The sequence below is a fragment of the Equus caballus genome, chromosome 3 (genome assembly GCF_041296265.1).
Source record: "Equus caballus isolate H_3958 breed thoroughbred chromosome 3, TB-T2T, whole genome shotgun sequence".
Taxonomy (NCBI): Eukaryota; Metazoa; Chordata; class Mammalia; order Perissodactyla; family Equidae; genus Equus; species Equus caballus.
Window position 1 is genome coordinate 57,998,295 of NC_091686.1, and position 27,151 is coordinate 58,025,445.

The 27,151-nt window shown below is 38.1% G+C and overlaps 1 protein-coding gene across 4 annotated transcripts in view; it reads right to left on the reverse strand.

Moving 5' to 3' along the window:
• ARHGAP24 (Rho GTPase activating protein 24) overlaps positions 1 to 27,151 on the reverse strand; it is a 719,869-nt gene that overhangs the window by 554,564 nt on the left and 138,154 nt on the right. The window contains exons 1-2 of one of the 4 annotated variants that reach the window (XM_070263499.1): positions 26,536 to 26,623; positions 5,350 to 5,473 (exon numbers count right to left, since the gene is read on the reverse strand). The exons of 2 other annotated variants lie outside the window; for them this stretch is intronic. The gene's annotated coding sequence lies outside the window, so the exon portion shown is untranslated. Of the gene's footprint in view, positions 1 to 5,349; positions 5,474 to 26,535; positions 26,624 to 27,151 lie in introns of those variants that run through there. One more of the 4 variants, XM_070263498.1, reaches the window with a different exon arrangement.

Here is a 27,151-nt window from a genome sequence, read left to right on the forward strand (position 1 = left end):
TGCAGGCTATCAGCAATAAAATTGGAAAGAAAAGTGAATTTTATTAGCACTAAAGTCCAACAGCTCACAGGGAAAAAGAGCAGGTTGGAGTAAATGGCTTCAAGATGCTTGACTTCTCTCCCCTCTCAAGACAGAGGCTCGAGTGTATTTCACATGAGAACCAGATTGCTTTTTCATCAACCAAGTACATACCACTTAACTGTCGGCACTCAAAAATTCACAAATTTGACTCAGTCTTACTACCATTATAATAATAAAAAAGAAGCAAATATAATAATATTATGAAAGGAGCAAAAAATTTTAATTAATTGTAATGCTTAATGATTGCCAAGGTACAATGAGGGGATCCCTTTAAAACATAGCTGTTCAGAGTAGGAATTTTTAAAAACGTAGTATCAAGAGACAAAAATACTAATACTTTTCACCCAAGAATCGCACATATAGGAATCTGGCCTAATGGAAAAAATATTTACTTGAAACTGTGTTCATTACAATGGTATTTACAGTGATGAGAATGACTGCATAAGTTAAGGTACACGTATCAGACATAATATTCAGTTGCTAATGTTTTGAAGAGTGATAAACAAGATTATTTCAATGACCACTATATGCCAATGGACTCAATCCTTGTAACCACCCTGTTACATCTCAGCTATTGTCATTCCCCATTTTACAGTTAGTAAGCGGAGACATAGCCAGGTTAGTGTGCCCGCAATGCCATACCTTGTCAGAGGTAGAGCTGAGGTTTGGGCCCCGATCTCCTGGCTCTCTTATTTACACACTTCACCATCACACCCGTATGAATTAGTTTGCTAGAGCTGCCATAACAAAGCGCCACAAACTGGATGGCTTAGAAGGAAATTTATTGTCTCAGAGTGTTCGAGGCTGGAAGTTTGAAGTCAAAGTGTTGGCAGAGTTGGTTCCTCCCAAGGGCCATGAGAGAGAATCAGTTTTATGCCTCTCCCCTAGTTTCTGGTGGTTTGCTGGCAACCATTGGTATCGTTTTGCTTGCAGAAGCTTCACCCTGATCTCTGTCTTCATCCTCACGTAGCACGTTCCCTGTGAGAGTATCTGTGTCTAATTTCGCTTTTTTTGTAAGGACATCAGTCATATTGGATTAGGGGCCCATCCCACTCTAGTATGACTTATTTCCAAATAAGGTCACGTTCTGAGGTACTAGGAGTTAGGACTTAAATATATGAATTTTGGTGGGACACTAGTCAACCCATAACACCATAGTTTTTGATCATATTAAAATTCACACAATAAAAGGGTAAGTGAACAAAAGCTGAAAATAAAAATCTATACTCTGTGATCGCAGTTTGAAAATATACACACTGGGAGGTGGGGGCAGAGAGGAGATACACCAAATGATAGCATCGTAGGTCTTACACTTTTCTTTATCTTCATTTTATTCTACAATAAGCATTTAATACTATTTTAATCATTTAAAATCCAATAATGATGTAATCACATCTGAAAAGAAATAGAAATATTTTTCCAAATTTATTAAGTCTATTTATATGTGTGGTCCCAAAGAGCTATGTTAGGCACTTGTGTATTCAGGTCAGGGCCACATCCTAGCCCAGAAGCTTAACTTCAGTGTCCACCTTCCCTTCTCTACATCCTCCAAATACCATGTTTTGGTGCCATGTCCTTCCCCATCCTATTTTCTCAGCTTTTCAAAGAATAACAACTTGCTGCTCTGTGGCTTCAGTATACTATCTGATAGGACTCTTGAGATATGGCTCAAACAATCAAACAGATACATTTTGAAATCTACAAAATCTCTCCCCATGGTCTCTAAAGTGAGGTGGATGCTCCTCAAGTATTGTGCAAGACAATGCATTTACGATGTGAGGACAATACAAAGACTTCTCTTAATATTTAGATACCGATAGTCAGCACATAGGTTGGTACTCTCCTCTCGCTCAGTTTACACGCAGGTGTGCAGGATTCAGGTACACTATTTAAGTATCCTCTGGGTAGAATGGGACAGACAGAAGAGTGGATCATGGGAGCTGTATTTGTTTCCCAGGGCTGTTATAACAGATTACCACAAAGTTGTTGGCTTAAAATAACATAAATGTACTCTTTCACAGTTCTAGGGTCTGAAATTAAGGTGTCAGCACAGCCATGCTCCCTCCAAAGGCTGTGAGGGAGACTCTTTCCTTGCCTCTCCCACCTTCTGGCAGCTATTGGCAATTCTTGACATTTCTTGGCTTGTACACACGTCACTCTAATCTTTGGTTCTGTGTTCCCATGGCCTTCTTCCTTGTATCTTTCTCTGAGTCGTCTTCTTTTCTGTCATGTATAAGACATCCATCATTGGATTTAGGGCCCACATAATTTAAGATGATCTCATCTCTAGATCCCTATCTTAATTATATTTGCAAAAACCCTTATTCCAAATAAGGTCACATTTTGAGGTTCCAGGATGACATATCTTTTGGGGGACCACTAATCAATGATTATATGGACCTAAAATGTTATCTTGCTTTCAGACTAATGAAATACCTTTCAATATACATGAGCATGGTTAGCTGGATTTATAGATCATATTATCTAGTTTTAACCAAGTTAATCATCACAAGTTGACAAGTGGATCAAAAATTTCAGGAAAAATAGCAAGAGTTTTAACACAGTAAGAATAATGCAAGCCCAAAAGAAAAACAAGAAAATAGAAAGGCTGACGCTTCTTCCATCCTTTATATGAGCTCTTTAGCGGCCATAGAAAACTACAAAGACACAATCATACCTAACAAGAAGTAGAATAAAATCTTTGTAATTAGTAACAAGTTTATTTGAAATATGGATTTACATCTACTACCCTTAACTATAAATCATTTAAATAGTGTTCCTTGAGATTTTCTTTAATGACGGCCTGAAGTCACCACAATTAGTAAGAACATATTAAAACTAAGCACTCAGAACATGAAAATATAGATCCATAATTTTTGAGTCATGTTTAAAATCACCTTTAATTTTGCAAAATTTACTAAATTTCATGATGGACATAAAATTCCCTTTTGCAGTTCCTCACCAACAGAAAAAATTCTAAAAGCCACATACTACTTAGGAAAGCCTTATTCTTCTTTTCCTTGGTAAAAATTAGCTGAAGACACACACACGCACAAACACACACACACAATGGAGACAAGATAATAAATAATATCCTTTCCTCTATGAGTAGATGGCTTAGGAAGATGTAGAAAACACAGATCGGAAGATTGGAAAAAGCAAGAACTGGGACAACAATCTCCACATGGTAATATGCTTTCTCTAAAGTTAGACAAAAGTATAGGTAAATCTAATATGACAGTGTCCTGTACTTGCTAGATTCTGCTTAAAAAAGAAAATACATCAAAACTAACTTTTTGTGCACCACAGAATTAAAGATGTGTCATGAAAGATAGATCATTGACAGAAAATGAGTTCTTTAATTTTTTTTAAATAGTGTGTTTTCCCGCAAAATTTAAATTACAATAATGGAGCAATTATTTTGCCTGGAATAAAGAAAGAATTATGAGGAAAAGTTACAGAGATAATGCCACACTTTTAGCCCATTCACTTCATTGTTCATAGGCAAGCTATAGCAGCCCAATAAAAGCCAGCAGTATACAGAGTACTGTAAGAAGTCACTGATGGAATTCCTTTCTTTAAAGGCGTCTAAAATACAATAGAGTTCTTATAATAATACCTCAGTGATGAGTTGGGGAGGGAGCAAGAGAATCTGTTATGCAACCCAGTGATGTATTTGTTATCTTACATCAAAGTCTTAAAAGAGTTATTAAACTAAAGACGAGTGGTGCATTTTTTGGTTAAAAGAAGACATGTGTTCCAAATTTGCTGAGATGTTCCATGGTCAGCACCATATGACACCTAGCAGATAATTTCAAAATAATAATAACTATGTAATCTGTCCACTCAACGTAAAGGTGAAGTTTTAATAATGAACAATCAAGAAGCTGCTTTTTAAAAAAGATGAGAAGAGAGTTGTTTAAAATGATTGTTTTTAAGTGTTTCTACATCTGTATGCATTTGTTACAAAAGGAATATAATATGATTTGTACCATCTATAAAAACTCATATTTGCACACTTTAAAAACTTCAAAGCATTCTATAAAATACCTGATCAGTACTCCTCAAAACAGTCAAGATCATCAAACCCACGGAAGGTCTGGGAAAACAAGGAAAGTTAACTGTCACAGTCTAGTGAGCCTAAGGACTAATGTCCTATCCTGGAACAGAAAAGGGATGTTAGGTAAAAACTAAGGAAATCTGGAAGTATGCACTGTAGTTATAATATATTAACATTGGTTCATGAGTTGTGACAAACGTACCATACCAGTGTAAGATGATGACAATAGAGAAACTTGAGGGCAGGCTACTTGGGAACTCAATGTACTCTCTTTGCAACATGTCTGTAATTCAAAACGATTCTAAAATTAAAGTTTATTTTAAAAAAACACCTTGTAATCAACATTTTCTAACCTGTTTATTAATCTTTTAAACAAGAAGTTGCTGTGGGTTTTGGACTCATGTATTAAATGTAGAAAAATGCAGCATCCTCTGAGTAATTTGAAAGAAAATTTAGTAACGAATATCAGGGAATTTACTAGCCAAAATAAAAACATTTGCATAATTAGTATCTGGGATGAAAATGAAAGTCAGGATTTAGTAAATACAGCTAACACTGCACTCCTTCCATTTGCATCCGGTTATCTCTGTGAGGTATCGCTAACCTACGATAGAAATTAAAAACTAATATTCAAATAAAGTGAACCAGATCTTCAAATCTCTGTATGAAAAATTGTAAGCCAAAAGTTTTAAAATAATGGGATATTCAATTACCTTGCTCACAGTAAATTATTATTATATTACTGAGAGTAAAGGATTCTTATCATCATTCCGTTAATAAATTACAAATAAAAAGTAGTTTATAATCATTATATTTGATTTTCCGCACATCCATTTTCATTTCTATCTCTGCATATGTTTTAGAATACATATATATTACTTGGATATATTGGTGGCTCATGTCCAAAATTTTTCACAGATAGAGTATGCAATCAGAGGATTTGGAAACCACAGCTCTATCTTATGGACCACTAACTGATGGCATTTCATTCTGCTGCAGTGGCATCTACGTCATTGAGATCATGTTTGTCTCTAGACCATATCTTGGCTCCTTATTAACTTTGAGCTCCTCCAAAAGCACACATTAAAATAGCAGAAATTTTATTTGTATGCAAAGATTATATATGCAGCCTTAGTTATTGATGTTTTAATAAAAACTAAACATTTAATTCTAAGCAAGGCAAAGCATAGATGAAAAAAGAAACTTACTCTAAAAGGAGCCACTCCAGAACACAATATAAACGGTTGAAGGACAGTATATTGGACTCTGTTTGTGCTCTAGCTTCCCTCAGTGTTCCTTCTATACATCCACAACCATCTCCTCCTGTATGACCTGTGGGAAGGAGGGCCACATGAGTTTCCATCCCAACTGAGACACTTTGGAGAATAAAAGTGAACTCTATTAACAATTACATCTGGACAACAAGGGTAAACTTGGATTATCTCAGGTGAACCTATTAATGAGCTAATATAGCTTAGTAGTCATATGCAGAAACTCTGAGGCCCACCCTGCCATTTGAATTGATGGTTCAAATTCAATCTCTATGCTTAACTAATTGTACAACCTTGGCCCACTTAGCCTTCTGTGCCTCACTTGTATAGGAATAATAATAATGCTTACTTCGTAGAGATTTTGTAAGGATTTCTTGACTTAATACAGGTAAAACACACAGACAATGGCTGGCCCGGCAAAGACTCAGTAGACATTCTTTAACTAGCTGTGCAGAACTCCCCTCCCCAGCAAGTGGAGTGCCCCGGTCTCATACCACTTGACCGCTCCAGAGGTGCTGCACTCTGCACTGTAGTAACATATCTATGTGCCCACCCCTCCCATGGGTGTCTGAAACTCTACAGGGAAGAGACCATATGTGCCTTGTTACCTCCGTATTCTACAACCATCCTAATGTCTGATGTGCAGTGAGTGCTTTTGAGTGGATAGACCTACACTTTTAATGTTTAAAGGTCTTGGTAAAAGTCTGAAAAATGAATTCCATTGAAAAATGGAAAAATAACCTCTGACTAGTCTATAAATTCCTTGAGAAATTTTTAGACATGTCTTATTTTTGACCTTCAGGAACAAGTGCCTTGAAAACTCCTCAATAAATATTTGTTGCATGAATTAACAGGGGTGTACTTCACTGAGTCACCTATTCAAATATCTATTGAGCATCTTCTGGGCACCACAGACAGAAGAAAAACAGGAAAGAATCTGTCTTCATGGAGTTGATATTTTAGTTGGACAGACAGACAATAAACAAGCTGTGTAGTAAGAAACTGAGATACTGAAGTAAATAAGGTAGAGAAAAAAGTGAGGGCAATTACTGTAGGGTCTTAGTGGTAGGGTGGCTATGCCTCCTAGTTTTCCCAGTACAATCCTAGTTTATGCCTCTTATTCCAGCATAATTCTTATTAGCTCCCCTTTCACTTTCAAAGTGCCCAAATATGGAAAATAAGTCTTAGGGTCATTCTACTAGAGTCATGGCAATGACTTTTACTCTGCAATGGAAGACATTTTTGTTACTCTACTGAAAATAGATGAAAGAAGCAAGTTCAGACATAGGAAGACATAGGAAGCCTCCAAGTAGGAGGCTATTGCAATGATCCATAAGAGAGAAAATGGTGACTTGGATTCCAGTGGTAACAGTGGAATTGGTGGGAAGATCAAATTTTTTATATATGTTGAAGATAGAGCTACCAGAATTTGCTGATAGATCAGACAGAAATCCCAAGTGAAAACTAAGAGAGAATCTAGAATAGCTATGAGGATTTGGGGCTGGGAAATATGGATGAATAGAATTACCACTTACTAGGACGAGGATGGCTATGAGAAGAGCAGTTTTAGGGGAGGTTTGAGATGACTTTAGGACATATTACATTAGAAATGTCTATCAGAAATCCAAGTGGTGATATAAAACAGGCATCAGATTTACAAGTATGGAGATCAAAGGAGGGGTCCAAGCTTAAGTTATAAATTTGAGAGATAGCAGCAAGTAGAATGTGCTTAAAATAAGAAGACTGGATGAGTTTACCAATGGAGAGGGTAGTAACAGAGAAAAAAAATCCACTCCTGCTTCCTAAACTACTTCCTAAGTGGAGGAGTTAGTGAAATGGGGAGGAAACCACAAAAAAACTGAGAATTGATGGTCAGAGGGGTAGAATGAAAACCATGTATGTGTGGTGTTCTGAATGGCAACTAGAGAAATGATTTCCAGGCTGCTGATAGGTCAAGGAAAAGAAGGACTGAGAACTGACTATTGGCTTAACAATGTTGAGGTTATCGAGGCATTGATAAAGGCAGTGGGCTCAAGACAGAATGGGAAGAGAGAAGACAGTGATAGCATGCATAAACAGCTCTTTCAAAGATGAGAAACAAAAATAGAGAAGTATCATGAGAGGGAATGAGGTCAGGAAATAGTTATTTTTGTTTTTTTTTAAGATTGGAAAAATAATGGCGTATTGGCATATTAATGAGAATAATTCAATACAGAGTAGAAACTGACAATGTAGAAGTGAGAAAAGAGTTGTTGAGGAAATGACTTTGAGTAGGTGAGAGGCAATGTGATTTAGTAGACAAATGAAGGGATTAAGCCCTAAGTAGGAGTGTGGAAAGTTAATCCAAGGGAAAGCAGCACATATGACCACAAATGAAGGTAGGTGGATAGGTGGGATCTTGTGGAATTTCTGATTGTTTTTATTTTTTCAGTGAAATGAGAATCAAGGTCATCAACAGGGAGTAAGGATGGGAGAGGGGATACTGGAGGCTTAAGGGAGGGGAAAAAGTATTAAATATTCATTTGTGAGGACTGAAGAGTGATTGGATAAGCAATCGTAAACTTGAATAGTGTGGTAGGTTGTACTAATGTAAAAACATTCAGTGCCCTTTCCTACTAGCTCCTCCTTACCATGCTTGTCCTTGCAGCAGAATTATAATTCCCACCCCAATGGTGCTAAACTTGGCCAAATGACATTCTTTTGATAATGAAATATAAGCAGAAGTGGCATGTAGCACTTCAGAAGAGAAGCTTTAAACATCATGTGGTTCGACCATCTCTTCTTTCCTTCTGCCATGGGTACAGCAGCAGCCCCAGGAAGGAGCTGTTCCATTAGCGTACTCTCAGAGTAGAGAGTCAAAGGTGATCCACAGTGTACATCTAAAGTAAATGAGAAACAAACCTTTATTGCATCCACTACTGAGATTGTGAGGTTGTTTGATACCACAGTATCACTAGAAAAAATTGGTTGCTACAGGCAGAATTCAGGGCTCAACTGAAACTACCATCATGCATATACAGTAAGACCTATTGGCATGGCTGTGGGTTTTTTCCCCAGCCACATTCATCTGTGTGGAGGCAGGCCTGGCATAGGGATGCATAGTAGAATTTAAACAGAGTTTTGTCATCAGAGTGTGTTTAAGGAAGCAAAAAAATGGGCAAGGGATTTGAGAATGTCGCAAAGAAGTAGTTATCATAATTGACTACAAAGTTTAAGGGGGAAATAAGAAATTGAGGGCACTGAACAAAAGTAAAAAGGTGCTAGGGAGATGGATTGAAGGTCTTGGTGGGAATGAAGGGATTTTTGGAGTTGAGGTACTGAAGGGAGTGAACTGAAAATACAGAAGGTTGTGGTCAGAGCATGGGATGTTGCTTCTCTGGAAGAATGGCTGTTACTGGTGACAAGCTCTAAAGAGTGCTACTCAAAGGACGGTTGCAGAGCAGAACTAATCTGTGAACTTCATATGGGTCCACAATGAGATAAATGCAGAAATTCAGAATAAACAAGTAGAAAATTCAACAGGAATTTGACAGTGCCATGACACCCAAGCATTTGATCAGTGGGCTTGCATTTTTTGCATCCACATTTTTTTCTAATTTATTTTTATTTCATTTTCCAAAAGCATCAGTCTATGATGAATTAAACATTACAAAACAAAAAAAGGTCATTAGGCTCACATGTGAGGGGATGGAATATAATTAGTTTTTGGGTGGTGAACGTGATGTAATCGACACAGAATTCGAAATGCATTATAATGTACATCTGAAAGCTATATAATGTTATAATCCATTGTTACTGCAATTAAAAAATTAAAATTAAAAAATACATAAAAAGGGAGTTTTATCTTTCTAGACAGTTTCAGAAATTTGATCAATGGCAGAAGTTATCAACTTTCTGGTTTCTGGACCCCTTTATATTCTTAAAAATTGATAGAAAAAGTATTTTTATGTAGATTATATCTATTGATATTTACTGTATTAGAAATTATCACAGGAATTTTAAAAATATTTAATTCAATTAAATTAATGATAAACCTAGTAAATGTTAACATAACATATTTTTATAAAAAATAACTGTTTTTCAAAACAAAATCATTAGTGATGAGTGGCATTGTTTTACATTTGTTCACATCTCGCCTTTTTTTCAAATATTTGCATACACGTTTTATTTTTTTATTTTTTATTCATTTTTATTTTTATTTTTATTTTTATTGAGGGAAAAAAAATAAAGATTTATGTAGAACCAATCTTCAAAATAGTTCCTTTGTCTACCTCTGATCCATCTCTTATTCTTTTATTTATTTATTTATTTTAATTTCAGATGTACATCATAATATGTTTCTAATCTGTGTAGATTACATTGTGTTCACCACCTGAAAACTAATTATAGTCCATCCCCTCACATGTGAGCCTAATCACCCCTTTTGTCCTCCTCCCTCCCCCCTTCCCCTATGGTAACCACCAATCCAATCTCCATTGCTATGTGTTTGTTTGTCATTGTTTTTATCTTCTACTTATGAGTGAGATCATATGGTATTTGACATTCTCCCTCTGACTAATTTCACTCAGCATGATACCCTCAAGGTCCATCCGTGTTGTCACAAATGGCCGGATTTCATCATTTCTTATGGCTGAGTAGTAGTCCATTGTGTATAAATATCACATCTTCTTTATCCATTCGTCCCTTGATGGGCACCTAGGTCGCTTCCAAGTCTTGGCTATTGTGTATAATGCTGCAATGAACATAGGGGTGCAAGTATCTTTATGCCTTTGTGTTTTCAAGTTCTTTGGATAGATACCCAGCAGTGGAATAGCTGGATCATATAGCAGATCTGTCCTTAATTTTCTGAGGATACTGCTTTCCATAGTGGCTGCACCAGTTTGCACTCACACCAGCAGTGAACAAGGGTTCCCTTGTCTCCACATCCTCTCCAACGTTTGTTGTTTCCTGTCTTCTTAATTATAGCCATTCTGACCAGAGTGAGGTGATACCTCGTTCTAGTTTTGATTTGCATTTCCCTGATAGCTAATGATGTTGAGCATCTTTTCATATGCCTCTTGCCCATCTGTATATCTTCTTTGGAGAAATCTCTGTTCAGATCCTTTGCCCATTTTTAAATTGGATTGTTGGTTTTTTTGTTGTGTGCACATCTCTTTAATGTTTGGCTAAATAGAAGGCAGCTGGATTCTCATATCCATTTCTACATTCTATATGTTGTGATATTACATGTCAAGTAGCCTTTGGAAAACATTGTACACTCCTGAGAGAATGAGAATGAAAAAGGCAAGTAACATCTGAGCAATATTATGAAAATAATTTTTAACCCATGGCTCCCCTGAAAGTGTCTTGGGGACCTCAGGGTACCGTGAACTACACTTTGAGAAGTGTTAGTCCAGGGTATGGACAATGGAATGAGTGTCTAAGGCAAGATGTAAGACAAAATGATTGGAGGATACAAGTTCAAGAACCTGAGAGGCCAGAGTATTAGAAATCACCAACAATCGTGGCAGGAATTGTGTTGAAGAGAATGGCAGTGTGCCAAGAGCTAAAAACCTTCAAGGTATAAGGAGGAGTAAAGCAGAAAAGGGGTAGGCCCTGGATGACAGCACAGATGCGTAGCAAGCGTAGGGTCTTCCTTCAGAAGTTATGAAATTTGAACAAAACCATTAACATTAAGTGTTCAGCTTAATAAAAATCAGGAAAACTAGTTAATTCAACTCTTTACAGAGCATTAAATATGATAATGCCAAAAGAGATCTAGGAATTAAAATGCTGTTGATTCTCTCCTTGGTGTGGTTTCAGCTCATTTATATTTAATTGATAGTTATTAATTTCAGTGACTTTATTACCAGCAGATCTGGATGATGCTAGCTAGGCATGGTTTTCATTTTTTTGGCACTCTATAAATCCCCTTCTATGGTACAAGAGGCCAATAAAATAAGCATTACCATCCTTCAAGAAACAGTCAATAGTTTATAAAATCTAGACAGTGATTGACATGTCTGGTTTTATTCTCTGCCAGCTATTAGTAGCAAAGGTCAAAAAAGAGCTATAAGTCAACCGAAACTTCAAATGAGCTAACATCTCTCTTTTTCACACAAATGAGACCCATGCTCCCAGGAATGTGCAGCTCAGAAATCAAAACGACATCTTTGGCTCAGCTACAGGAATAGAAATTGGGAATTTCAAGTAGACTCAAATGCCACACTTAAGAAGGTTTTAAAATAAATCGCATCTAAATCCCAGATCTAAATTAAAAGGCAATTACTCTTGTTCAGTTTTGGCATTTCTAAAAAGATCTTAGGGCAGAAGAAGGAGGAAGAGAGGACCAGAACAACAGGACAAGGTCCAGGGACCTCCTAGTTTCACCAATGAAAACATTATTTAACAGAGTAGGAATGATTTGTCAAGGCGACATTCAAATTCCCAGAGTAATTAATTTTCATTCCCATCATTGAGCATGAAGAATTAGAAAGCACATGAAGCAGAGAATTATAAACGTCCCTGGGTGAAAAATAAGAAGCCTTTGACAGTATTGGTATTATTTAACACTCACTGAGCACCAGAAATGGGCCGGGCATCGTCCAGAACAAGGCAGTAACATGCCATAAAGTGCTGTGAACTGCTGTGGTGAGCTGTGGTCCTTATGTCTCATCAGTAATACTATCTGTCAGTCTGAATTAAGTAGCAATTTAAATGCTGGCCATTGTTTGGGAATGCTTTGTTACGTTATTGCAGCAACGCCGCCACTGCCATAGAGCAAACTCAGCAATGGCGTGATTGATTATGCACCTAGTAAGGATAGCTTCACTTGGATTCATGATGTGTGCGTTCATATCATATCATTCCGAAGGAGAAGAGCTCGAGTCACAGTTTACAAATTTACAAGCCAGTTTACCACCTCTTCCCCCTTGCCCAACCTGGAGTATTTTGAAGGAGTGTAAAAAGGGTGTTTCTTTTATTAAAAGAAATGGTAGAAAAGAAAGCAGATGCATAAATGTTTGTGGGTGAAGAAATCAAAGGACATTTACCCTTATTCAATTCCAATTCCTTACACACCCTTCTGTACCCTAGAAATGCCAAGCAATGCTGGCTCTTCTTCCCCAGGCAAAATCAAGAATAGCACTTAAGGCATTGCGTGCCCCTCGTTTCTATGTAACAGGACTCAGCAAATGTAAGAACGGTAAGGCACAATTTAGCGATCTTAGCACAGGAAGAGCAAATTATGGAGCACTAAAATCTTAAAGGAAATAATGGATTTAAACATAACCATAGCTAGTATCACAATCTTAACCAAGGAAAAAAGAGACTAATGGTATCCGCTTAAGATTCCCTCTAAATTCCAGAGAAACACAGGGAGTGCCACATGTGGATGTGTCATTTCTGTGTGATCACAGAATTATCAAATAGGAAGTGGGGAATTTTCTTTCACTTGTGCTACTTTTTTTCCCAGAACTAACACGTTTCATGTACAACATAGCAATATGAAACCTTGACATGCTCTAGACATGCATGGCCCTTTAAAACAGTGCTTCAAAAGGAGCAAACTAAAAGGCTTTCATCCGTGATATTCTTCTCAATCTGTAATACATTATTTTTGATGCATAATCCTAATAGCATTTTTCATTTTATCCTTTTGAACTCTTAAGATGAAGCTTTGCAATTGGATTGCCGACTAAAGATTCACTCTAAGAAGGTACCACACTGTTTTGGTAAATGGCCAACTACTGATAATAAGGTTACATTAATCGCTCTTCACATTGCCTTCAGCACTGCTTTGGTACGGGTCTCACTATGGAACCACTTTCATATGTACATAGATTTTCTATAATGTCTCATCCCCTTTAATGTGTTTTTGTATCAAATGACTGTTAATGACTGTGCATGCCCGAGGTCAATTTCTTTATTTCATTTATGTCAAGTTCAAAACGATAGAGATTTATTTCAGACTCTGATCGTAAATGATGGTGTTTTAGATGATGTTACTAATTCATAAACTAGCCCAACTTCAAATTAATTTTTTCGGGGATGGAGATAATCTACTACATCAACATGGACAAAAAAAGTGATAACAAGGAAGTAATAGAGCGTGAGAAAAGATGAATACCAAAGACAAGTACTTCTAGCAAATTCTCTCATCGAGATAACTTATCCTATGTTTAAACAAGTAATGTATTTCTAGAATGGATTGTTTGATGTTACAGTTAAGCAAGGGGATAAAGGAGAGAGTAATTCAGGTATAGTCAGCCAAAATGCTTTTGTGTCTGGAACACTCTCGACATAACAGAAATAATGACTTTCGCGGCTTTTTGAAATTTTTTCAAAGAATATTCACATGTATTATCTCATTTCATTCTCATCACCACCCTGTAAAGTCAGTACAATAGATACTTTCATCACATTTGATAGAAGAAATTGATGCATAGATTTGCCTGGAGTCATAGCTAACTGAAAAATCAGAAGTGAGAACTTAGCTCTCCCGGTCCCTTGATGTGAGGGGTCAGGGTAAGGTCATTTCTGGACCCCTAGCAAAGTGAGGAACAATATGCTCAATACTCCAGGGCAGGGTCCCTCAATCTCAGTACTATTGCCAATTTGGATGAGATTATTCTTTGTTGTGGGCGCTGTCCTGTGCATTGTAGGATGTTTAGCAGCATCCCTGTCCCCTACCCACTAGATCAGAGCTGCACCTCCCTCTTAGTTGCGACAACCAAAAATGTTTCCAGACATTGCCAAATGTCCCCTGGGGGTAAAAATTGCCCCAAGTTGGGAACCACTGATCTAGGAACAACTTCAAAGAAGTCACATGACTCCCCTACTCCCAAGAGGCAAGGAAGAGTACTGCTTTGCAGACTTTTATCATCTAGAGCTATAAAAGAGGGTCTGTGTGAGATTGCTTTCAGGCATAACGTAGGGTTTTTTTCCTCCACCCTTTTCCCCTCATGTCAGGAGGAAGGAATTCACATCAACATTAATCCATAAGGTTGTTGGTGCCCTACAGTCCTTACTCAATGTGACCCTGTTGGTGAGAGGAATCATCTTGTATCTTGAGAGCGCTGAGACACCGGTCTGGCAGGCTGGGCACTAGACCATAGAGGTGTGCCCTGCACAAGAGCACTAGCTGAGGTTGCAAACAAGGACGGAAATACAGCCCATGCTCCAAAGTCAGTGTGAGACTTGGCACAGCGATACATCTCTCAAGGAAAGGGGTAAATTTTCCAACTTACTTAACGGGATCATTTGGGCTAGTAGTTCTACTGGGACATTGTCAAAAGACAAGGAAGGAGATGGAGGGAATGAGAAATGAGGATGTCCTCCATTTGGCGTGGAGATCACCATGGATTCAATCGTCTGTCTGGCAAAGTCAACTTCAGGTACAATCAATCACCCTATATGTAGGCCGCTCGCTGGGCATTAGGACCTCTTGCTCTGCTGCAGTAAGAGACTGCGGTGAACTGACTGGGGTAAAGGGAAATGAAAGAAAAGGCTCTAGAATAAATTGGAGAGAATTATGCAGAGAATTATGTGGGGAACTCCCCACAGTGAACCACCTAGGGAACTAACAGATGTTAAACAGATACCCATCGATAGCAGACAAAAATGGGATAGCAACCTTACCACCACTGATGGCCAACTCACCATAGACAGCCTTATAAGGAAATTTCTTCTGCTACCTCTTCCATGCCCAAACTAACGATTACAGGGAATAACAAGATGGGTGTGAGAAGGTCCCTCTACTCCAAGATGCTAGAACCATCAGTCCGCCTGCACTCAGGCCAGAAAGCATTTTGAATTAAGTATGAGATAGGAATTTTGTGAATAAACAGAACTACATTTCAAAACTAGGATAAGACTGTTCTAACAGTTAAATGTAACCCAAAATGGCGGTTAGAATAAGATGCCATTGGGGAGCTGCCACTCAGAGGAAAAGAGGGTTTGACAGAACACTGTTCTTAACCATTTTGGAGAAAATAAAACCACCTCATGTTTATATCTCATGAGTTGTGTCTCTGAAACCAACCTGTCACACCAATGAACTAATTCTTAAACACACATGCATTTATTTCTTCCTAAGAAATTGATCTTTCTATCGCTCACTGTTAGCCTCAAGGACAATTTAGTCAGTCACCTAAATTAGCCAGGGCATTTAGTTGTCACTGAAAAGCTGTGTGTTCCATATAGAGATTTTCAATGGTCAGTATTTACTATTATTCCAGAATTTTGTGGGGAGAGTACACTGCCTTATTAGGATAAGATAGCCAACTCTTTAAAAAATAACTATTATTAAAATTATATTCAAGCTTAATTTAGGGATAATGACAATTACATGTTCCTTAAAAATCACCTTCATGTTTTAGGTTTATGTGTTGTATTCAATACTGAAGGTAGAAATCTAGATATATTTATACATGGCTAATCAAGTCAAATTTAAAATTTTCTTCCCAAAGGGCTTCTTCATACTCAGCAAACAAGATATGAGCCCCCATAAGACCCATACGTCGTATTTTTTAACAAGGCAAGGCCTTAGCAACCACCAGAGTAAATCATTCCTTAAGCACCTTCAGCTGCTCTCAGATTCCCTGTAATGCTGCCCTGAAAAGGAACCAGCTTTGCAACTCTCAGAATGCTACTGACCCTGCCTCTCCCTGCTACCCTACCAGCAAAGGCAGGTATTTGCTATACAGACCTAAAGTTTCTTCTAATTTCAAGAAAATTCTTGCTATCTTCCTAACAATTTAAAGGAAAGTAAAGATCAAGAATCATTATATTTCCCCTACCTCTCAGCTTATTTATTTATTTATAAATGGCTAGAGACAAAGGTATTTACTAATTTGAATGAAAAGAAAACAGATGGGGGCTTAGGGAGACACTCAAGGGCAATGATGAGATCAGAGGGTTTAGGCTAGATAGAGAAGGAAAAAAAGTCAGAATCCTATGAATTCATGAACTCTTTTGACTACTTTTTCTCATCTAATGGAAAAAACAAGCTATTCGCTCATTTATTTTTTTCACTAAACACCAATTAAATGCTGATTATGCGTCAGGATAAGAGTTAGGACCTGGGGATACCAAAATAAAATAAGAAATCCTTTCCCTCAAAAGGTTTACAATTTAGTGAAAGGAAACATGTATTTAAGCACAGTGAATTGGGGTGCTGGGAGGTCTGGTCTTTCTTGTTCTGGAGAAGAGGAAGTGGTCTCAGAAAAGGGTTGGTAGAGGCAACAACTGTCAGGCCCCAACGTGCCCCGTCCTTCTCTTTCACACAATCTTCTGGAACCTGTATGCAAACAGAACTGATAACCAGGTCATCACTCTTCCAGCAAGCAAGGACATGAGTATTTTCAAGCTCAGATATTTGCCCTTGTGCCCTCATTCTGTATAGAACTTGGAAAGAGGTTAAAGTTGGCAAACGTTTTTCTAAAGGCTCCCTTGGTAAACAGGTGCTTGAAGTTTTTATGTCAGAATGAAAAGTGAAGCTTAGAAGCCTTCAAATTGCTGTAGCTACAACTCTTCTTAGCGTGTGTAGTAGTTCATTGTCAGCTTATTTATGTGAGAGACACACAAACAAATTCCTTTTGACTAAAACTCAGTTGGCATGCATTTTGCATTTCCTTTTAGGAAAAAACCATTATTGAGAGAAACAACATAAGCTAGTGACAAGACAATTAGTTTGGTGGTTGTTCAATTAATAGTTGTCGTGCCGTAGAAAATTTAACTTCAATCATAATTTAAACTTCTTTCTGTTCTGCTGTTAATCATAGCTCTATATTGCCTCCAAGTTGAGCTAAGGATGATGGTGGACATTCAAGTGAAGATGTCCTATAAACAATTGGAATGAAAAATTAGAACATAGTTAAGAGGTCATGACCAGAGAAACGGATTTAGAAGTCATTCGTGGAGGTGATAATTGATCATAAAGGATTGATTACAGAGAACAAGAGGATAGGGCCTTGAATAACTTGCTGCTGACAGTAAAAAATAAATAAATAAAAATAAAAAGCCAGGAAAAGAGAAATTCACATGAGGAAGATTTCTGGAGAATAAGGCAGCTCACTGTCATTGAGACCAAAACATATCTCTTCTTTTCCAAGTATCCTTAGTGCCTGGCACAGAAAGTTCTCTGTAAATATTATATATTTATGTGTGTGTGTGTGAAAATTAAAAGTTACAACGTTCAAACACAATAGAACTTTACTTCTCCCTTATGTCAAATCTTAACTGTGTATTCCTGATCAGTTTTCCTCTTCTAAGTGTTGGCTCAAGAACTTGAACTCTTTTTATCTCATGACTCTGCCATCTTCAACACGTGGCTTCCAACATGTCGAAACACCTGGCTGTGCTTATCTGTATAACGCTGCCAAAATGAGAAATTGGCAGACTTCGTTCCCCCTCACATTCCATAGGCAAGAACCAATCTCCTGGACTCTCCCAGATACAAGAGTAGCTGGGAAATATAGCCCCTGGCTGGGCATTGCTCTCAGACAACTACAGTATAAGAGAAAGGACAATTTTTTTGTGAAATGATTGATCACCTCTGAAGTGAGTTAGGAGTTTCGTTTTGTTTGTTTGTGCTTTTGTACACTCATTCAAGTTAGAAGAATTAGCTTGATTTAAAATGTTGTCAGAAGAGATGAAAAAAAGAGATGTGATAGATGCAAATGAAGACAAAGAACTGCATTCTGGGACGAGCCATACCTGTTAAAAGGCAGAATAGCAAACAATTCCTTAGTCTTATTGAGTGAGTAGAGTAAAAAATTCTGTTTCTTAATCTTCATACTATTAATAAAAGTGAAATAAATAGTTCATCCTTTGAAGTAGAATTAACAATTTCAGTTCATTGCAGCTGTTAAACTACTAAGAGTGATTACTCTCTTCCAGTTGGGTGGGAATATCTACCCTGCGGGGGTGGAGTAGGGTGAGAAAGGTAGATGCAGGCCTACAATTAAAGCGTTTTGTTGTTCAGGCAGAATGAAGTTGTGAGAAATGGATACTGTAGTGTAAGTGCCTGACATTAAGCTTTTGATTATAGTGTAAGTGTTTGACATTAAGCTTTTGATTGCCAAAGCATCCATTTCAAAAGACATCCATTTTGAATAAACATATTGCCAGCTGTATGACACAGCTACTAGCAAAACGAGATAAGGAACTGAGCCACCCGCGCCCATGAAGTTCTCCTTTCAGAAAACCCTGGGTGACCTAGATAATTGACTGCTTGAGGGACCCTGCCTCCACTCTCCCATGCCCTAATTCCCCTCTTATGCTTCGAATTAGCCAGCAATGGATGACCCTGCAAAAGCCCAGACACCTACCCTTGGACTGAAATAAAGGCAGAGTCCCAAGTCTGTACGCTCTTTCTCTCTGTCTCTACCTCCCACCTCACTGTGTCGGCATGGGCTGGGGGGAGGGGAGAGTGGGTGGGCCTTGGACCCTTCAGGATTTATGAGCAATGAATCTTGTTCCTCACTCTTCTCTGATGGGTTTTTGCTAAACTGCCTCCTATTATCATAATAAGAACCACAAGGGCCAGTTCAGCCACATTGGCCCCAGTAGGGGATATGTCTGTGGAGCTCACTAGGAGTAATATGGCAGGGCTAGTGCTTCAGGCATTTCTACCCAACAGCATTACCATCAATAGGCCAGGACTGACACAAATACTATAATGGAAAAAGCACTAAACTTCTTTAAAATTTTCCTAATAGTAAAGTGAATCTTGTTTGATGCCAGGAAATAAAACGATTTTTTTTCTCTATTTGGATTAAAATTAACTACAACACTCATCAGAGATTCCCACCCAATCTAAAGAAAAAATGTTCAATAATGACAATAATAAAGCCACTCTCCCAAAATCAATGCCTGGACCATAAGACACTGTGTCCTAGGGGCCAACAAAGATAAACTAAAGACAAACAAAGAGGAGCCGGCCCCATGGCCAAGTGGTTAACTTCTCGTGCTCTGCTTCTGCAGCCCAGGGTTTTGACAGTTTGGATCCTGGGCACGGACCTGGCACTGCTCGTCAGGCCATGCTGAGGCGGCATCCCACATGCCACAACTAGAAAGGACCCACAACTAGAACTACAGCTATGTACTAGGCGGATTTGGGGAGAAAAAGCAGAAAAAAATAAAGAAGATTGCCAACAGTTGTTAGCTCAGGTGCCAATCTTTAAAAAAAATTTTAAAAAAAAAGGTAAGATGAACAAAGATGGCACAATTTCCAAAGACAACTCTTTCAACTAAATACCACAGAGGGAGAACAATATTTAAAATTTTAAAATAAAATGAGAAGTGCAGCGCGTTAGCAGGAGTCTTTTTTTTTTTTTACTTTAATGAGTTCTTTGAAATTTAGTGAAAAATTTCATGAATGTTTTCAATAAAACTTAGAAATTTTAGAAACTCACTTTAGAAATTAAATTTAGAAAAATTTAATGAAATTGAGAGTTATACACACCTTTTTTTTGTTTTTTTTCTGCTTTATCTCCCCAAATCCCCCCAGGTACATATTTGTATATCTTCCTTGTGGGTCCTTCTAGTTGTGGCATGTGGGATGCTGCCTCAGTGTGGCCTGATGGGTAGTGCCATGTCTGCGCCCAGGATCCTAACCAGCGAAACCCTGGGCCACTCAGCCATGGGGCCAGCCCCTATACACACCTTTAACTCAATGCCGAGTAACAAATTTCTATTTAAAAGAAAGTTTGATGGAATGGAATATGTAGGAAGAAGGAAGCAGTCTTTAATGAGTAGCACAATGTTTTCTCTGGGGAGAAAATTCTTCATTTGGGCATCAAAACCATGGTACAGTGATGTTAATGATATTGATGATGATGATGATGCAGGTGGTGGTGGTATTGATGATATAGGCAAGGAACTACACACACACCTGGTCAGAAACTCATTTCTATAGTAGAGAAGTTTTGCTTTTTCAAGTCTCCTGTTTTTCTCTTATCAATTTAGGTCCTTCCCAAGACCTCCAATAAAAGTCTACATTTAATGTAATGTCTTTCAGTAGATTATACAGAGATTTAAGTAGAGACAAAAAACAGCTGAAGCAGCAACCGAATTAATAACAAATAATATTTTTTTAGCCCTTTGTTTTATTGTAGTTTAGAAAGGTAATAATGCCCACACATTTGCCTTTCTATGTGATGGTTGCACCACTCCTATCAATAACCAAGTCAACAGCTTCAGTATCTCACTGTGCAGTCAAATGACTTGGCTCCACCATGCACTGTCACTTTAGACAATTGCTTAACCTCTTCTGTGTCTCAGTTTACACATCTGTAAAATGGGGATAATAACAATAGTAGTAGCTACATCATAGAGTTTTTAAAAGGTTTACATAAAGTAAAATATATACTGTATTTAGTGCCTTGCAAATACAGTTGTACAGAGTAAACACAGTATAATTATTTGCTCTTATTGCCACACTTTTTGTGATTTAGGTATTGTGCTTCATAAATCTCAAGCTGTCTAAAAGCACCACCTGGTATTAGTCATTATAAGGACAGAAAATATAAAGCCAAATAACTACTGACTCAGCTCTGAGAGGTAGTTCCTGTTTGCAACTTGGTCTAAGATAACATCATTATTAAACTCACCCAACTAAGGAGACTTAACTGGACAATACATTTAGGAGTGATTTATCAACAGTGAATCGCGTTACTGGGGAAGGCCTTGAAACTGGGCACTAAGTGATTGTCGCCTGGGTATGTGCAAAAGCCTAAATCTAAAACTAAAACAAACGAAAAAAGCAAGTAAAAGAACTTTCTCTTAGGACTTTGGAGTCCAGAATCATAGGCCTGTGCCAAATAGAAAAGCATAGATTCTCTGGCTGTTAGTTGTGTCCAGTGGGCATGTGCAAGTCTGTCACGCTGGGGAAATAGTAAACACTAGGCACGCACGGGATGATGCGTAACTGTGTAGGTGAATCAAAAGCCATATAAAAGCTGACAGAATTCTGAGTACATGCTACGCCCTTAGCGCAAGTTGATTGATGAGCCAGTGATGTCAGAGACACTACCTGAATCTATCAACTAATTACTGCTGCAAAATCCTCCCCAGTGTTCACCTCCCCCAGGTAAATTTCTCAAGCAATTTCTCTAAATAGAGTTAGCCATGGCCACCTATCTTATTTTTATATAAACCCGACATAAAATATGATTTAATTTACCTTCTATCATATTTTCTGCCTGGCAGTGACCAATGTCCTTATCCTAATACTTAAAAAATGTCTTGCTTGCTCTGAGCTGAGAAAAGAACAGAGTAACTGTCGACTTTAGAATTTGCCCTAATTGTTTTTTTCAACTACTGTGATAGGTGAGTCAAAATGTTGCTGGATCCTTTTAATCTTTTTATTCATTTGTCCTATTATAGTATAAGGCAATAATTTCCTGACTTTGGGATTTCATAGACTCCTAAAATTTTCCCCCATAAATTTGGAAAACTGTCTTACTTTGGACCACTGGAACCCTTGTTACTGACAGGCATTGGTCTAAAGACAGGCTTACGGACAGGTACTCGGGAACAAGTTTCCAGGCATCAATGCTAAGACTACAAGATCCTGAGCATGTGATAAACTTGAAGATAAACTTAGAGTAAGACCTTGTTCTAACTGATACTAAGAGCAAAAATCCAAAATTGCATGTGAGCCCAGAGACCAAAAATCTGAATGTACCTTTCTGAGCCTCTCATCTCAAAAGATAGTGAGCATTAACTAATTGACGAACTACAAATTCTTAGTGGTTCTCATGCTTCTCATAAGTTGTACTATCTTCTCAGCAGGCTGCTATATCCTTCCATTCCCAAGAGGCCCCAGACATACTGATAAAAGAAAGAAGTATCTAATAATAGTTTGAGGAGATGGATATTCTGGGGCATTTGAAAGCCACATGCAGACCTATTTTCCAGAGACATTCAGGTAACGACCATTTTCCACCCTAGCCAGCATTGCTAGTTCTGAGTTTGGTTCACAAACCAGGAGAAGCTGACGTATTTAAACAATCCCTTAAAAGAAGCACATAGATTACTTGTGTCAATAATGAGATGTAAACTGAAGTAGAAAACAGCATGGAAGTAGCAAGAATTCAGCCTCTTTTCCAACCTTAGCAAGGTCCTCAAAGTCCAGGAATGTCACAAGCAAGAGAAAAACCTTGGTAAAAATACTGCATTTGTTTCTGCTCTGTGTAGCTACCTCACTTCCTTTAGGTTGTATATTCTGGGCAGAGAGTAGAGACGGAGAGAGGGCAGAATAGAGAGAACGTGTGTGTGTGTGTGTGCATGCATATGGTTTCTCCTTGTCAATTCACAACCCAATCTGTTACACTGCACATACTATCTATTTAGCTGTTACATTTGTAGGCAAGTCACAAAGTTCTGTGACCATTCTGCAAAACACATAGGAAACATGATTTTACGATTTATGGATCACCAATCAGATGTTGCAGGTGGATTCTTATTTCCAGCAGAAAATTTGATAACATGGAATTATATCATCCAATTAATTATAACCTGAACACAATATATTCATTGATTCCACACGCGCATAACTCTGCACTCCCATTTTAGCCTGAAGGCTGGGAGGAAGTATAGCAAACACTGGAACAGCCGAGCTCAGGTTTCTCTGAGCTGACAGTGTAATGACAGGAACCACATGACTAAATTACCCCTATACCCTGTGCAGTTTGAACAGTAAAGAGCCAACAAAATATAATAACTGTATTCACACATGATAAGAAAATGTAATGCTCATAACACAAAGTCTCTAGCACGTGCAATCATTTAAACTGTCCTGCTCTTGAGAAACAGCATATTGTATTTGGGTTTAAGGTAGAGCTTATGAAATGTGAAATGTTACATTTATTTAAATCTATGGCAGTTAAATTAAGTACTCACGGTTTTGTGGCTCCTTCGAAGTATTTATTTTAAATGACCCTTTCTGAATTTTTAACATGATTAGAATTGGAAGAGTGCCCTACAAAGCAATAATGGGAGGGGAAGGCTCTATATGGAACAAAATCTTCTGTAAGAGAAACTTGCTGAGCCAAAGGAGATGATTGGCAATGATGAACAGGAAGGAAGTAGAGTTAAATTACATTGTTGAGCTATGCACCAGGCACTGACCTCAGTGCCTTCTAAGTTATTTCATATCATTCTCAAAAATACTATGATTTGGTTATTATCATCCACATTGTCATAGATGAGGAAATGGATTCAAAGAGCTGAGGTCACTTGTCCAAGTTCACACAGTTGGTAAGTGGTAGGTAGAATGGGGTTTTGAACTCCAATTTTTATGTGCTTTTTACAATGCATTCACGGCTTCTAGTGTACTTGGGGATTTGAGGACCACTCACAATATCAGTGAATTCCCTCCTTTATCCTCTCCATCTCTCCAAATTGCTTTCACAGTGCACCTGAAGAACCCCATCTTTGATGAACATTTCCTTGATAATCCCAGACTCCAATTTTCTCTTCCTTGAGTGAAATCCTGTAGCGTTCACCTACTCCAACACTTACACATCCTCCATCATGTGCTATGTGGTTTGCTAGTCAACTTCTACACATTACTTATCTTCTTGATTAAATTATTCACTTGAGGGCAGAGACCATATATTAAAGATCTTTGGGTTCCTCATTACACAAGAATGTAAAATAAATTTGCCCTCCCTTACCAACTTCGAGCAATTGGTAATTGCTGCCTAGAGCGCCATGTTGAAAAACTTGCATAGCCTGTTTCCTGTCTCAGTAAAACACAGTCTTTGGACTGATTAGTGATGGCATCGTGGGTGTGATTGGCAAATAGGAGGAACAGGGGGTAGAGAAGTGGCAGAAAACGATAGCACTCATGCACATATTTACTGATCTTGCATAGGACTTTAAGTAGAACTTTATATATTTTAGATTTACATTTTCAATGAAACTAATTCAGATAAACGAAGATAATTTGTCTAAAATTTACATCAAAATTGTAAACCATTAATTACAGTGATTTTTAAAATTCCAGTTAAACAAGCAGAGGAAATGAAGCTTTTTCATTTTGTTCTAACAAACTCCTATGCTCAATTAATCCCTGTGGTTGACCCCCTAGTGAGCGAGGAGAAAAAATTAGTTAACTCTCCAGTACACATTAAAGTTTATCCCTACCTGTACAGGGTTCATTTTGTCCTGATATGAATTCTCAGTGTCTCTAAAATTCTCTTCGTCTCTCTAACTTTTTCTCTAAGGAAGCTGCATGAGTAGAGTGTATGGCACAGATGTCCTTGTGGGCATTGCAGCCCCTGAGGCATTGGTAGAAATAATTTCATGTTGATCCTTAGATATGTGTTCCCTGTTCTAAAAGGCTATGGCCTTTGTTGACCTTGGCACTGTGAGCCCTGCCAGCCTCCTTTGCTACAGTTTAGAGCTGGTTATTCATGATTGAATCTTTTGGTTGTAGGAGCACTTGTAGGGAGCATCAGCCGTCTAGCTGTTACCAACTCAGTCCATTTTGAGTTCTTGCTGGCTGCAACTCCTGAGTCTATAGCTCCTCCTCCACCTGGCCCTGGGAGGAGCTGTCCACTCCAGCCTGTGCCTTGAAATACCTCCCGGCTCAGCCCAGGATATGTAAACTTCAAGGTATCCATCTGATCAATGGTATAGCCCAACTTTAAGTGTGTAGCCTCCTCCTGGACATGCAAACAAGTACTAGGTCTAGAGCCCTTTACTTTACTGAGCCCCTAAATTTAGTGAGCCCCGAAGTCTAGCCCTGACCACTGCTCTGAAAGGACACTGGGACACACTCTTCTAAATGTTTTGGTATTCTCTTTTTCTTTCCAGCATTCTTCATGTGAATTCCTGAACCAGCCTTGTGGGGAGGGAGCTTTTTTCTATTTCTTTGTGTGATGCTTCCTCCTATTAGAGAAGGCCTAGCAGAAAAGGAAAGAGTGAATTCTTTACACTATTGGAGAAAATTACAAATCAAGTCCTTCAAACCTAGCCTAAATATGCTAAAGGAGGGGAAAAGGGAATCTGAAAAACCTTTCAAGGCTATGGTAAGATTTGCAAGGCTAAAATGTGGCATAATTTTATTTTATACGTCAGAAGATGAACATTAACTAGGTGTTTCTCTTCGTATTCTATGTGATCAGTTCCTAATGTAGTCCCAGGCTATGTCTACCCCTGGGAACCAGGGTAAAGGTCTTACATTCAAAAAAGCAAAAGAGAAAAACATATTAATAATTTGCAACCTATATTCTTATTATACCTCAATGTCAGTAATACACAAAATAAATAGTGGTTGGGGTACTCTGTTGATCAGAGGCCAAAGTCAACAGTCTGACTCCCTAAAAGACCAACTTGCTACAATAATCATGGTTACAGGCTAAACTCTAACTTCAAGCAATCCTTCTAAAATTGCTTATTACCAGCCACGAAGGAGAAGGACAAATTTGTATGGGTAAGCAGTATAAGCTCTCATCATGATTGTAAAATACATGGCCTCATGATGTTGATCATTAGTATCATCTTTATAAAATTTGAGTGTATCTGCTTAAATTTTGATATTCTGAGCCCATAAAATAATATGTCAGTATTTCATTTTTAGAGCACACCAACCTCAGTTCTCCTCTCCACTCCTAACTTAGGCCTACTGTTAAAATTATAGAATTTTATGTGTGTTGCATAAATCCAAATAAATTAGGAATCTTTCAGTTTTTTACTCATGTACTATTTCTGAAGGTAGAAAGGATGGTATTCAAATAAACCTAACTAGGTTAAAAAATATATGGACCCAAAACTCTTTCATCATTTTTTAAATAATATCTAGATCTTTAAGTAGACAAATAGTCAGTTCTTAAGGGATCTTAGTCAAGTTTCTTAACCTTGTCATTTGACCAAACCAGTTTTGGATTCAGTGACTGTCCAACTGATGAATGGATGTCTATTTACGGCTTCTTTCAAATAAGAAGGCACATGTTGCCCCTCAATTAGAAAAAATACCCAGTGCTTTATTCATTCATGCAGTGTTTCATTCACTCCATCCAAAGAGGGCAGGATCAGACACTGTGCTTAACTCAATTGGTTTTAAACAAGAACAAAAGTAGGGCACTGGAATTCTGCCTCTGACCATGATGGAAGAAAGGGAAGTGGACTTACCCCTCACAGTAAACAACTAGAAAACTGGACAAAATACACTCAGAAACTGTGTTCGGATGTTAGACAACAGGTAGCATAAGATGCTGATCTGTGGAGAAAGAGAAACAAATGAAACGGTCCCCACAATCTTCCCAACTGTCTACCTCGAGGTGCTATCCAGGCCGTGGCGCAGGGAGGGTGAGCCTAAGGAAAGCACAGACATCTCCCTGACTTAAGAAGAAAGAGATCTGAGGGCAGTGAGGCTGGGCTGCCGGAATTTGAGGAACCCAGTTTCAGAGAGGAAGGCATTACAGAGCCAGAGCTCCAGAAATCCACTGAGGGGCTCCCCACCTTGCTGAATACAAAGTCATAATGCGCAGGGTAGGCTCCAGAAATCACGACAAATAAGAGCTGGGATCTGAACAAGAGAGAAATTGAGTTTTGACTATCAAAGAGTAGAGTCCTTCTTGAACACATAGACATTCAGGAGAAACTCCAGAAGGGAAACGCCTTAATAGTAGATCTAAACTAGGAACAGATTAACGGCTATTCTAAAATCAAAAGCCAGTATTACTACAATAATAAAACCCAAAAAAACCCACTATAAGAAAAGAAAACTTCAGATTATTATGTCTCA